The sequence below is a fragment of the Pecten maximus genome, chromosome 4, assembly GCF_902652985.1.
Source record: "Pecten maximus chromosome 4, xPecMax1.1, whole genome shotgun sequence".
NCBI classification, from domain to species: domain Eukaryota; kingdom Metazoa; phylum Mollusca; class Bivalvia; order Pectinida; family Pectinidae; genus Pecten; species Pecten maximus.
The window spans coordinates 5,979,812-5,994,618 of NC_047018.1; positions in this window are offsets into that span (position 1 = coordinate 5,979,812).

Consider the following 14,807-nt stretch of genomic DNA (forward strand, 5'->3'; position numbering starts at 1 on the left):
TGAAAGTTTCATCAAATCAGATACGAAATAAACACAAATTTAAGATACTTTTGATCACATAACTCAGAAAGCTTATATTTCAGTTAAATTAACTGTGAAGTGTTAATAACTGGGACAGATATCGTCCAATATTACTGTGGAGTGTTAATAACTGGGACAGCTATCGTCCAACATTACTGTGTAGTGTTAATAACTGGGACAGCTATCGTCCAACATTACTGTGAAGTGTTAATAACTGGGACAGCTATCGTCCAACATTACTGTGGAGTGTTAATAACTGGGACAGATATCGTCCAACATAACTGTGGAGTGTTAATAACTGGGACAGATCTCGTCCAACATTACTGATGTGATGTGCTACAGCTTACCACTACAAAGTATGGGTATCGCACGTCTACAGGTCACTGTCGCCCACACCGGCGCGCTCAAGGTGAACCTTAATCGTGATCGCTTACGAAAGATATAATTTTGTAGCTTTCATCATCCAGGAAGATAATAAGCGTGATGAAGTTAGAACCATTTTGTATTTTACATATTTTATTTACAATTGTTGTTCGAGATGGCTCACTTTGTTTACTGGGTTTGTTTTTGTTTACTGCTCTCTTTATTGGTATTTGTTCTATACCGTTCCCTATAATGTTTTATGATATTGTTTACTTTTGCTATTTAATAAACTGAATTCATTTAATGTCCGTTGATGAGAACATAATGGTTTGTCTCTGTATCCAGTCCGCCATGCACCGCATGATTGTTTGTCCGTATACTTCTTAAATGTCCATTAGCGTTGTCCAGACATGACTTAGTGTCTACCAGTTATTACTACTTCATGTCTGTTCCATATCAATAGAGTTGTTATTAAATATTTACATTTGTTTGTTTGACCATGTTCTACTGACCAAAGGTCTGATTATATATGGTCTATATCATGACACGTACCCACACTGGGAGACAATAACTTCTGTTGGATATTTCTTCCATTCCTGTAGTTGGGCACAAGTGACAAGTATAAAGAATGTGCAAAGTGCTTGGTCATTGTTGTGTTTCATTGATCACGTGTTTTATATAATTAAATAACTGGCCATATATCTTATCTATGGCTGTGACATTCGACCAGTAAGTGGTGTTACTATATATGTACTGTTGATATAAGGTGGCGGTCATTGTACCTAGCCGTTCGATGAACGAGTTTGACATGACGATCAAGATAGACCGTTTAATTAGTTTCTCCTTTTAATTCTAGTCACAAAAGACTAACTTTTAACCTCGGTCTACGTACCCAGAACGTTCGACAAATTAATATCAATTTTATATTTGGCTTATCCTGTACACAAAAGCTGGATAACTATTAATAAGATCAGGGAATGACTAGGCAGTTTTTACATATGTCACACCTGAATAAAGTCGGGAAAACAAGGAGATTGGGTGTATAGGTATCGATTGGCACTCGCGTTCATTTTCATATAGCATATAGGTGTGACAGTGGTATTTATTATTAATCCCGTATCCTGTTTACTACAAAATCCAAAGCCAGCACCGAAATGCCACATGACTATGTTGACCCGAGTTTACTTAATGTTCCTGTTTTTATTACATTTCAGTGCCTGTAAATCTATATCTATTAAGTTGGTTGTGGTACAAAACAGGGGATAACGTTTTCAATCTTTAAAAGAAAGTAAGAACATTTCACTATTATCAATGCATTACTTATTCCTATCAGTATGACGATAAGGTGGGTTGTGTGGTGTTATAACGGGTACAGTTATTACGATAAGGTGGACTGTGTGGTACTGTGACATGTAAAGTTATTACGTACCTATGTTGTATAATGATTAGGTGGGCTGAGTGTTGCTGAAAGTTACCTGAATTATTTCACTAAAAATGTTAAAACTTGGAAAAAATTCCGTAAATACCTAATTCATGCTTCGTCCAAAAGAATACTGAATAAATGATTTTGGTTTGACAGCATTAGTCAGGTTTATGTATTTATTTATTCATTTTTTAGAGTTTGTTACATGTATACATGTGTGGTTTAAATTATGATTATTTCGGTGTTGGTCTCCGCCGTCTTGTCCAAATGAATTGTAATGCAGGTTTTAAGTATCATGTAATTCCTTGTACGTACCTAATGCTATCGATAACATCGTCTGGTAGATTACACGTTAAAACTTAATATATTTATATTATGTTGGTAACGGAAAACGCCCAGCATTACTTTTGGTTAGGATGTGTCAAATGTATGTTATGTGGTTACATGCAGGGATACCTAAGATGTGCGCGATGTCCGTGTCTAGTACGAGAACACAAGCTTCCTACCTGTCAAGTGGAACAAGGCCAAATTAGAATCCGCAATTATGTATCATAATGTTCTCATACTATAATAAAATCAAACCAGAGGAATGCCAGAGTCTGCAACGTCTCTCCAAAACAGAGGAATGCCATTGTCCCTCCAAAATAGAGGAATGTCATTGTACCTCCAAAATAGAGAAATGTCATTGTCCCTTCAAAATAGAGGAATGCCATCGTTCCTCCAAAAACAGAGGAATAACAACATCCCTCCAAAAACAGAGGAATGCCAACGTCTCTCCAAAAACAGATGAATGCCAACGTCTCCCCAAAACAAAGGAATTCCAACGTCCCTCCAACACAGAGGAATGCCATTGTCCCTCCAAAATCAGAGAAATGTCAGTGTCTCTCCAAAACCAGAGGAATGCCAACGTTCCTCCAAAAACAGAGGAATGTAAGTGTCCCTCCAAAAACAGAGGAATGCCAACGTCCCTCCTTCTGGCCGCTGTATTACCCTTGGTGCCAATGGGGAGTGTGGAGGACGTGTGGTTCAACGCCTTGGAAGAACTAGAGGATGCTGAACTACCCGTGAACACAATTCCCTTCACAAACTACGTCGTGTCAAATTGGATAGAGGGAGACAGACAGACTTGGAACCACTACTTAGACAGAGGGACACCGCACCAACAAAGACCTGGAAGTTGGCCACTCCCATCCCAACATCTTCACCATCATGATAGTCGTCCAGGCGATCCAGGCCAGCAACGACATCAGCAGGATACAGAAGGACACAGAAGGAACAACCAGACCACGCACCAAGAGATACCGGAACATCGACCAGCGCCTCAGGACCCAATTTTAGATGTCGTATAAATGTAGATATTTTTTATTACATATTTTTTTAATAAATTGAAATGTAATGTTTTGTAAGTGTATGTTATTTTTTCATGTTTTATTGAACTTAATGCACGTGTAATATTAGTGCTTTCTTTCCCAATGTTGCATGCTGACTGAGTGACTGAAATGTATGTAATTAGTGATTTTTTGGTGATATCTGTTGCTGACTGAAATGTATTATCTTTATGTTTATTATTTTTTCATGTTTAATTTCAACTACATTTACATGTAATATAAGTGTTTTCTTTTGCTTGCTGACTGAAATGTATGTTTTATGAATAATGATTATGTTTATTAAGGTTTTTGACAGAGAATTGTTTCCCCACATTTATATCTCTGTTTCCCAACTTTCTACATGTAGCACAGGTTAACACAGGTTTAATTAATATGGTACAAACTATAAATGGTTTCCCTTTGTTCTCCTATATCAACACTTTTCTTTGAACTTTAAAATGTGGGCAAATGGAGAACACCCCGTCCAAACTTGACTTTGGTATACAATAACACAGTCACAGGTCGAACAAAGGAGAACCTTAAATTTTAAACCAAAATATAAATACAACATGCACTTTTCATGTTTACTGCAATCTTGTGAGAATTACAGCACAGTAACGTCCCAGTTTAATGCATAGATATATCGTTTAGAGTCTGAGATCCGGCTATTAAGTAAATACACCCCTTGTAGTCTGATTTGTATATTGTAGCTATCGTGATAATGTCCGGGAGTTTTCTACATATTGTCCTACCTACATCTTATATCAAATCCTGGAATCATGTCATACCCATGATATAAGAAACGTCGTTATTGTTTTCGAGTTTGTACTGTAATCAAGTCATGAGAGAAATACTGTGGAATTAGTTTTTTGGCGCACATGTTTATTTCTATCCAGAATAACTTGTTTACCAGTAAATGATGTATGTAACCAGAATGACTTGTTTACCAGTAAATAATGTCGGTATCCAGAATGACTTGTTTACCAGTTAATAATGTGTGTATCCAGAATAACTTGTTTACCAGTAAATAATGTCGGTATCCAGAATAACTTGTTTACTAGTAAATAATGTGTGTATCCAGAATAACTTGTTTACCAGTAAATAATGTCGGTATCCAGAATAACTTGTTTACTAGTAAATAATGTGTGTATCTAGAATAACTTGTTTACCAGTAAATAATGTGTGTATCCAGAATGACTTGTTTATCAGTAAATAATGTGTGTATCCAGAATGACTTGTTTACCAGTAAATAATGTATGTATCCAGAATAACTTGTTTACCAGTAAATAATGTGTGTATCCAGAATAACTTGTCTACTAGTAAATAATGTGTGTATCCAGAATAACTTGTTTACCAGTAAATAATGTATGTATCCAGAATAACTTGTTTACCAGTAAATAATGTATGTATCCAGAATAACTTGTTTACTAGTAAATAATGTGTGTGTCCAGAATGACTTGTTTACTTGTAAATAATGAACGTAATTTCCTGATTACTGATCATACAGTATCCAGTACGGATATAACTATCACTTAAAATAGATACATTTGTAGTTTATAATTTATTCTGTCGAATGTCGTTTTCGGAAACACGTGTTCCTTCTAATTATATCAGACTACAGTACTAAAGTACATCAAACACAGGACAGAAACATTCAAATGTTACATAAAATGTTTTAAACAATAATTAAAAAAAAGATACACCATGAAATCGTCATGGCCAGCCGACAGACGTATCTATGTGTCAATACATCAGGATAGTAATGGGTCTATGAGTCACAGATTCACCTTGAGGAAGGCTTTTTTCAGCTGTGCTGTCTACGAAGTAATTATTTTGTCGAGTCACTTGTTAAATTATCAGCTATATCTAAAACATATCACTAGTAAATGTATGGTGAGCGTCACATTAAACCAGTGCTTACCTAGGGATGATATACACCTTATCATTGATAGGTACAATCAGGAAACATGCTCGTCCTCTATAAACTTGGTGTCACTATCATTGCTTCTAATCTAAACTTTCTTCCTGAAACGAAATGAAAACACGTTTCTGTATAATCTAACAGTGCTAACACACCCTTGTCGTCTCGACTAGTGTAGGCATGGACGTATTTATATGTTCTTATAACAATTTTTGTCTCGCCTGCGACCAACTTTCGTTGAAGTGAAAGTATGGTTTTACTTTTCGGGTGACGACATCAACACTTTATTGACAATTATGTGTTTCTTACTGAAAATTAGTGTATAGTTATGGGGGATATCTCAACTCGCCCGTCATTTGTTGAATAATATCCAGAATGTATGGTTCATTAACTCTGAAAAATAAAGATAAGTTTCATGTTTACCTCAGTTTCAGAACCTACCATTTTTATTCAAACCGAAGCTATACTATAGCTACATTGTAGTCTAGGTATCTCAACTCAAATAGTTTTGAAAAGTTTCGGGATTAAAAACATACTAGCTTCTCCATTGGACATCAACATTAGCGTCTGTAGTCAAGTACAAGTTCTCTAATAAATCGAACGTGTTTTCTTCTTATTTCCCGGGGAAAGTGGTTATTGAGGGTTAGTATTTAAGCATTAAACTGTCTTCTTTGGATGGTCACTGTCCTACAATTCTCACTGGATTGCAGAACATTGAATTAAACGTATTTGTGTGGCATTATACGTCACTTAAATGACGAGTAAAACATGAGATATCGCGTTCCTGGTATAGAATGGTGAACACTCTAGTATACATTGTGAATACAGAGAATAGCCTGTGTCCCTGTTTGGCTTTAGAGAATAGCTTGTGTCCCTGTTTGACTACAAATAATAGCTTGTGTCCCTGTTTGACTACAAATAATAGCTTGTGTTCCTGTTTGACTACAGAGAATAACGTGTGTCCCTGTTTGATTACAGAGAATAGCTTGTGTCCCTGTTTGACTACAGAGAATAGCTTGTGTCCCTGTTTGACTACAGATACTACCGTGTGTCCCTGTTTGACTACAGATAATAGCTTGTGTCCCTGTTTGACTACAAATAATAGCTTGTGTCCCTGTTTGACTACAAATAATAGCTTGTGTCCCTGTTTGACTACAGAGAATAACGTGTGTCCCTGTTTGATTACAGAGAATAGCTTGTGTCCCTGTTTGACTACAGAGAATAGCTTGTGTCCCTGTTTGACTACAGATACTACCGTGTGTCCCTGTTTGACTACAGATACTACCGTGTGTCACTGTTTGACTACAGATAATAGCTTGTTTCCCTGTTTGACTACAGATACTACCGTGTGTCCCTGTTTGACTACAGATAATAGCTTGTGTCCCTGTTTGACTACAGAGAATAGCTTGTGTCCCTGTTTGACTTCAGAGAATACCGTGTGTCACTGTTTGACTACAGATAATAGCTTGTTTCCCTGTTTGACTACAGATACTACCGTGTGTCCCTGTTTGACTACAGATAATAGCTTGTGTCCCTGTTTGACTACAGAGAATAGCTTGTGTCCCTGTTTGACTACAGAGAATAGCTTGTGTCCCTGTTTGACTACAGAGAATAGCTTGTGTCCCTGTTTGACTTCAGAGAATACCGTGTGTCCCTGTTTGACTACAGATAATACCGTGTGTCCCTGTTTCACTACAAAGAATAGCTTGTGTCCCTGTTTGACTACAGAGAATAGCGTGTGTCCCTGTTTGACTACAGAGACTAGCTTGTGTCCCTGTTTGACTACAGAGAATACCCTGTGTCCCTGTTTGACTACAGATAATACCGTGTGTCCCTGTTTGACTACAGAAAATAGCTTCTGTCCCTGTTTGACTACAGAGAATAGCTTGTTTCCCTGTTTGACTTTAGAGAATAGCTTGTGTCCCTGTTTGACTACAGATAATAGCGTGTGTCCCTGTTTGACTACAGAGAATAGCTTGTGTCCCTGTTTGACTACAGAGAATACCGTGTGTCCCTGTTTGACTACAGATAATACGGTGTGTCCCTGTTTGACTACAGAGAATAGCTTCTGTCCCTGTTTGACTACAGAGAATAGCTTGTGTCCCTGTTTGACTACAGAGAATAGCTTGTGTCCCTGTTTGACTACAGAGAATAGCTTGTTTCCCTGTTTGACTTTAGAGAATAGCCTGTGTCCCTGTTTGACTACAGAGAATAGCGTGTGTCCCTGTTTGACTACAGAGAATAGCTTGTGCCCCTGTTTGACTACAGATAATAGCTGTGTCCCTGTTTGACTACAGATAATAGCTTGTGTCCCTGTTTGACTACAGATAATAGCTTGTGTCCCTGTTTGACTACAGATAATAGCGTGTGTCCCTGTTTGACTACAGAGAATAACGCGTGTCCCTGTTTGACTTCAGAGAATAGCGTGTGTCCCTGTTTGACTTCAGAGAATAGCGTGTGTCCCTGTTTGACTTCAGAGAATAGCTTGTGTCCCTGTTTGACTACAGAGAATAGCTTGTGTCCCTGTTTGACTTCAGATAATAGCTTGTGTCTCTGTTTGACTTCAGAGAATAGCTTGTGTCTCTGTTTGACTACATATAATAGCTTGTGTCTCTGTTTGACTACAGAGAATAGCGTGTGTCCCTGTTTGACTACAGAGAATAGCGTGTGTCCCTGTTTGACTACAGAGAATAGCGTGTGTCCCTGTTTGACTTCAGAGAATAGCGTGTGTCCCTGTTTGACTACAGATAATAGCGTGTATCCCTGTTTGACTTCAGAGATATAGCTTGTTTCCCTGTTTCACTTCAGAGAATAGCGTGTGTCCCTGTTTAACTACAGAGAATAGCGTGTGCCCCTGTTTGACTACAGAGAATAGCTTGTGTCCCTGTTTGACTACAGAGAATAGCTTGTGTCCCTGTTTGACTACAGAGAATAGCGTGTGTCCCATGTTTGACTACAGAGAATAGCTTGTGTACCTGTTTGACTACAGAGAATAGCGTGTGTCCCTGTTTGACTTCAGAGAATAGCTTGTTTCTCTGTTTGACTTCAGAGAATAACGTGTGTCCCTGTTTGACTACAGAGAATAACGTGTGTCCCTGTTTGACTACAGAGAATAGCGTGTGTCCCTGTTTGACTTCAGAGAATAGCGTGTGTCCCTGTTTGACTTCAGAGAATAACGTGTATCCCTGTTTGTCTTCAGAGAATAGCGTGTGTCCCTGTTTGACTTCAGAGAATAGCGTGTGTCCCTGTTTGACTACATATAATAGCGTGTCTCCCTGTTTGACTGAAGATAATAGCTTGTGTCCCTGTTTAACTACAGAGAATAGCTTGTTTTCGTGTTTGACTTCAGAGAATAGCGTGTGTCCCTGTTTGACTTCAGAGAATAGCTTGTGTCCCTGTTTGACTACAGATAATAGCGTGTGTCCCTGTTTGACTACAGAGAATAGCGTGTGTCCCTGTTTGACTACAGAGAATAGCGTGTGTCCCCGTTTGACTTCAGAGAATAGCGTGTATCCCTGTTTGACTTCAAAGATATAGCTTGTGTCCCTGTTTGACTTCAGAGAATAGCGTGTATCCCTGTTTGACTTCAGAAATATAGCTTGTGTCCCTGTTTGACTTCAGAGAATAGCTTGTTTCCGTGTTTGACTTCAGAGAATAGCTTGTGTCCCTGTTTGACTACAGATACTACCGTGTGTCCCTGTTTGACTACAGATAATAGCTTGTGTCCCTGTTTGACTACAAATAATAGCTTGTGTCCCTGTTTGACTACAAATAATAGCTTGTGTCCCTGTTTGACTACAGAGAATAACGTGTGTCCCTGTTTGATTACAGAGAATAGCTTGTGTCCCTGTTTGACTACAGAGAATAGCTTGTGTCCCTGTTTGACTACAGATACTACCGTGTGTCCCTGTTTGACTACAGATACTACCGTGTGTCACTGTTTGACTACAGATAATAGCTTGTTTCCCTGTTTGACTACAGATACTACCGTGTGTCCCTGTTTGACTACAGATAATAGCTTGTGTCCCTGTTTGACTACAGAGAATAGCTTGTGTCCCTGTTTGACTTCAGAGAATACCGTGTGTCACTGTTTGACTACAGATAATAGCTTGTTTCCCTGTTTGACTACAGATACTACCGTGTGTCCCTGTTTGACTACAGATAATAGCTTGTGTCCCTGTTTGACTACAGAGAATAGCTTGTGTCCCTGTTTGACTACAGAGAATAGCTTGTGTCCCTGTTTGACTACAGAGAATAGCTTGTGTCCCTGTTTGACTTCAGAGAATACCGTGTGTCCCTGTTTGACTACAGATAATACCGTGTGTCCCTGTTTCACTACAAAGAATAGCTTGTGTCCCTGTTTGACTACAGAAGTAGCGTGTGTCCCTGTTTGACTACAGAGACTAGCTTGTGTCCCTGTTTGACTACAGAGAATACCCTGTGTCCCTGTTTGACTACAGATAATACCGTGTGTCCCTGTTTGACTACAGAAAATAGCTTCTGTCCCTGTTTGACTACAGAGAATAGCTTGTTTCCCTGTTTGACTTTAGAGAATAGCTTGTGTCCCTGTTTGACTACAGATAATAGCGTGTGTCCCTGTTTGACTACAGAGAATAGCTTGTGTCCCTGTTTGACTACAGAGAATACCGTGTGTCCCTGTTTGACTACAGATAATACGGTGTGTCCCTGTTTGACTACAGAGAATAGCTTCTGTCCCTGTTTGACTACAGAGAATAGCTTGTGTCCCTGTTTGACTACAGAGAATAGCTTGTGTCCCTGTTTGACTACAGAGAATAGCTTGTTTCCCTGTTTGACTTTAGAGAATAGCCTGTGTCCCTGTTTGACTACAGAGAATAGCGTGTGTCCCTGTTTGACTACAGAGAATAGCTTGTGCCCCTGTTTGACTACAGATAATAGCTGTGTCCCTGTTTGACTACAGATAATAGCTTGTGTCCCTGTTTGACTACAGATAATAGCTTGTGTCCCTGTTTGACTACAGATAATAGCGTGTGTCCCTGTTTGACTACAGAGAATAACGCGTGTCCCTGTTTGACTTCAGAGAATAGCGTGTGTCCCTGTTTGACTTCAGAGAATAGCGTGTGTCCCTGTTTGACTACAGAGAATAGCCTGCGTCCCTGTTTGACTACAGAGAATAGCTTGTGTCCCTGTTTGACTTCAGATAATAGCTTGTGTCTCTGTTTGACTTCAGAGAATAGCTTGTGTCCCTGTTTGACTTCAGATAATAGCTTGTGTCTCTGTTTGACTACAGAGAATAGCGTGTGTCCCTGTTTGACTACAGAGAATAGCGTGTGTCCCTGTTTGACTACAGAGAATAGCGTGTGTCCTTGTTTGACTTCAGAGAATAGCGTGTGTCCCTGTTTGACTACAGATAATAGCGTGTATCCCTGTTTGACTTCAGAGATATAGCTTGTTTCCCTGTTTCACTTCAGAGAATAGCGTGTGTCCCTGTTTAACTACAGAGAATAGCGTGTGCCCCTGTTTGACTACAGAGAATAGCTTGTGTCCCTGTTTGACTACAGAGAATAGCTTGTGTCCCTGTTTGACTACAGAGAATAGCGTGTGCCCCTGTTTGACTACAGAGAATAGCTTGTGTACCTGTTTGACTACAGAGAATAGCGTGTGTCCCTGTTTGACTTCAGAGAATAGCTTGTTTCTCTGTTTGACTTCAGAGAATAACGTGTGTCCCTGTTTGACTACAGAGAATAACGTGTGTCCCTGTTTGACTACAGAGAATAGCGTGTGTCCCTGTTTGACTTCAGAGAATAGCGTGTGTCCCTGTTTGACTTCAGAGAATAGCGTGTATCCCTGTTTGTCTTCAGAGAATAGCGTATGTCCCTGTTTGACTTCAGAGAATAGCGTGTGTCCCTGTTTGACTACATATAATAGCGTGTCTCCCTGTTTGACTGAAGATAATAGCTTGTGTCCCTGTTTAACTACAGAGAATAGCTTGTTTTCGTGTTTGACTTCAGAGAATAGCGTGTGTCCCTGTTTGACTTCAGAGAATAGCTTGTGTCCCTGTTTGACTACAGATAATACCGTGTGTCCCTGTTTGACTACAGAGAATAGCTTGTGTCCCTGTTTGACTACAGATAATAGCGTGTGTCCCTGTTTGACTACAGAGAATAGCGTGTGTCCCTGTTTGACTACAGAGAATAGCGTGTGTCCCCGTTTGACTTCAGAGAATAGCGTGTATCCCTGTTTGACTTCAAAGATATAGCTTGTGTCCCTGTTTGACTTCAGAGAATAGCGTGTATCCCTGTTTGACTTCAGAAATATAGCTTGTGTCCCTGTTTGACTTCAGAGAATAGCTTGTTTCCGTGTTTGACTTCAGAGAATAGCTTGTGTCCCTGTTTGACTACAGATAATAGCTTGTGTCTCTGTTTGACTACAGATAATAGCGTGTGTCACTGTTTGACTACAGAGAATAGCCTGTGTCCCTGTTTGACTACAGAGAATAGCTTGTGTCCCTGTTTGACTATAGAGAATAGCTTGTGTCCCTGTTTGACTACAGATAATAGCTTGTGTCACTGTTTGACTACAGATAATAGCGTGTGTCCCTGTTTGACTTCAGAGAATAGCGTGTGTCCCTGTTTGACTACAAATAATAATGTGTGTCCCTGTTTGACTTCAGAGAATAGCATGTGTCCCTGTTTGACTACAGAGAATAGCTTGTGTCCCTGTTTAACTACAGAGAATAGCGTGTGTCCCTGTTTGACTACAGAGAATAGCTTGTGTCCCTGTTTGACTACAGAGAATAGTTTGTGTCCCTGTTTGACTACAGAGAATAGCGTGTGCCCCTGTTTGACTACAGAGAATAGCTTGTGTCCCTGTTTGACTACAGAGAATAGCGTGTGTCCCTGTTTGACTTCAGAGAATAGCGTGTGTCCCTGTTTGACTTCAGATAATAGCGTGTATCCCTGTTTGTCTTCAGAGAATAGCGTGTGTCCCTGTTTGACTACAGAGAATAGCGTGTGTCCCTGTTTGACTACAGATAATAGCGTGTATCCCTCTTTGACTGAAGATAATAGCTTGTGTCCCTGTTTAACTACAGAGAATAGCTTGTTTCCGTGTTTGACTTCATAGAATAGCGTGTGTCCCTGTTTGACTTCAGAGAATAGCTTGTGTCCCTGTTTGACTACAGATAATAGCGTGTGTCCCTGTTTGACTACAGATAATAGCTTGTGTCCCTGTTTGACTACAGATAGTAGCGTGTGTCCCTGTTTGACTACAGAGAATAGCTTGTGTCCCTGTTTGACTACAGAGAATAGCGTGTGTCCCCGTTTGACTTCAGAGAATAGCGTGTATCCCTGTTTGGCTTCAAAGATATAGCTTGTGTCCCTGTTTGACTGCAGAGAATAGCGTGTATCCCGGTTTGACTTCAGAAATATAGCTTGTGTCCCTGTTTGACTTCAGAGAATAGCTTGTGTCCCTGTTTAACTACAGAGAATAACGTGTGTCCCTGTTTGACTTCAGAGAATAGCGTGTATCCCTGTTTGACTACAGAGAATAGCGTGTGTCCCTGTTTGACTTCAGAGAATAGCGTGTGTCCCTGTTTGACTACAGAGAATAACGTGTGTCCCTGTTTGACTTCAGAGAATAGCTTGTGTCCCTGTTTAACTACAGAGAATAGCGTGTGTCCCTGTTTGACTTCAGATAATAATGTGTGTCCCTGTTTGACTTCAGAGAATAGCTTGTGTCCCTGTTTGACTTTAGAGAATAACGTGTGTCCCTGTTTGACTTTAGAGAATAGCGTGTGTCCTTGTTTGACTTTAGAGAATAACGTGTGTCCCTGTTTGACTACAGATAATAGCTTGTGCCCCTGTTTGACTACAGAGAATAGCTTGTGTCCCTGTTTGACTACAGATAATAGCTTGTGTCCCTGTTTGACTACAGATAATAGCGTGTGTCCCTGTTTGACTTTAGAGAATAGCGTGTGTCCCTGTTTGACTTTAGAGAATAACGTGTGTCACTGTTTGACTTTAGAGAATAGCGTGTGTCCCTGTTTGACTTTAGAGAATAGCGTGTGTCCCTGTTTGACTACAGATAATAGCGTGTGTCCCTGTTTGACTTTAGAGAATAGCGTGTGTCCCTGTTTGACTTTAGAGAATAACGTGTGTCACTGTTTGACTTTAGAGAATAGCGTGTGTCCCTGTTTGACTTTAGAGAATAACGTGTGTCACTGTTTGACTTTAGAGAATAGCGTGTGTCCCTGTTTGACTTTAGAGAATAGCGTGTGTCCCTGTTTGAATACAGATAATAGCTTGTGTCCCTGTTTGGCTACAGACTACAGAGGAAAATTGTATTGAGAGAGAACCAGTAATATATCACCAGGTGTACTGAGAGAGGACCAGTAATATATCACCAGGTGTACCGAGACAGTACCAGTAATATATCACCAGGTGTACTGAGAGAGAACCAGTAATATATCACCAGGTGTACCGAGAGAGGACCAGTAATATATCACCAGGTGTACCGAGAGAGGACCAGTAATATATCACCAGGTGTACCGAGAGAGGACCAGTAATATATCACCAGGTGTACTGAGAGAGAACCAGTAATATACCACCAGGTGTACTGAGAGAGAACCAGTAATATATCACCAGGTGTACCGAGAGAGAACCAGTAATATATCACCAGGTGTACCGAGAGAGGACTAGTAATATATCACCAGGTGTACCGAGAGAGAACCAGTAATATATCACCAGGTGTACTGAGAGAGAACCAGTAATATATCACCAGGTGTACTGAGAGAGGACCAGTAATATATCACCAGGTGTACCGAGAGAGTACCAGTAATATACCACCAGGTGTACTGAGAGAGAACCAGTAATATATCACCAGGTGTACCGAGAGAGAACCAGTAATATATCACCAGGTGTACTGAGAGAGAACCAGTAATATATCACCAGGTGTACTGAGAGAGGACCAGTAATATATCACCAGGTGTACCGAGAGAGTACCAGTAATATATCACCAGGTGTACTGAGAGAGAACCAGTAATATATCACCAGGTGTACTGAGAGAGAACCAGTAATATACCACCAGGTGTACTGAGAGAGAACCAGTAATATATCACCAGGTGTACCGAGAGAGGACTAGTAATATATCACCAGGTGTACTGAGAGAGTACCAGTAATATATCACCAGGTGTATTGAGAGAGTACCAGTTATATATCACCAGGTGTACTGAGAGAGAACCAGTAATATATCACCAGGTGTACCGAGAGAGTACCAGTAATATATCACCAGGTGTACTGAGAGAGTACCAGTAATACATCACCAGGTGTACTGAGAGAGAACCAGTAATATATCACCAGGTGTACTGAGAGAGGACCAGTAATATATCACCAGGTGTACCGAGAGAGTACCAGTAATATATCACCAGGTGTACCGAGAGAGGACCGGTAATATATCACCAGGTGTACCGAGAGAGAACCAGTAATATATCACCAGGTGTACCGAGAGAGTACCAGTAATATATCACCAGGTGTACCGAGAGAGAACCAGTAATATATCACCAGGTGTACTGAGAGAGTACCAGTAATATATCACCAGGTGTACCGAGAGAGAACCAGTAATATATCACCAGGTGTACCGAGAGAATACCAGTAATATATCACCAGGTGTACTGAGAGAGAACCAGTAATATATCACCAGGTGTACCGAGAGAGAACCAGTAATATATCACCAG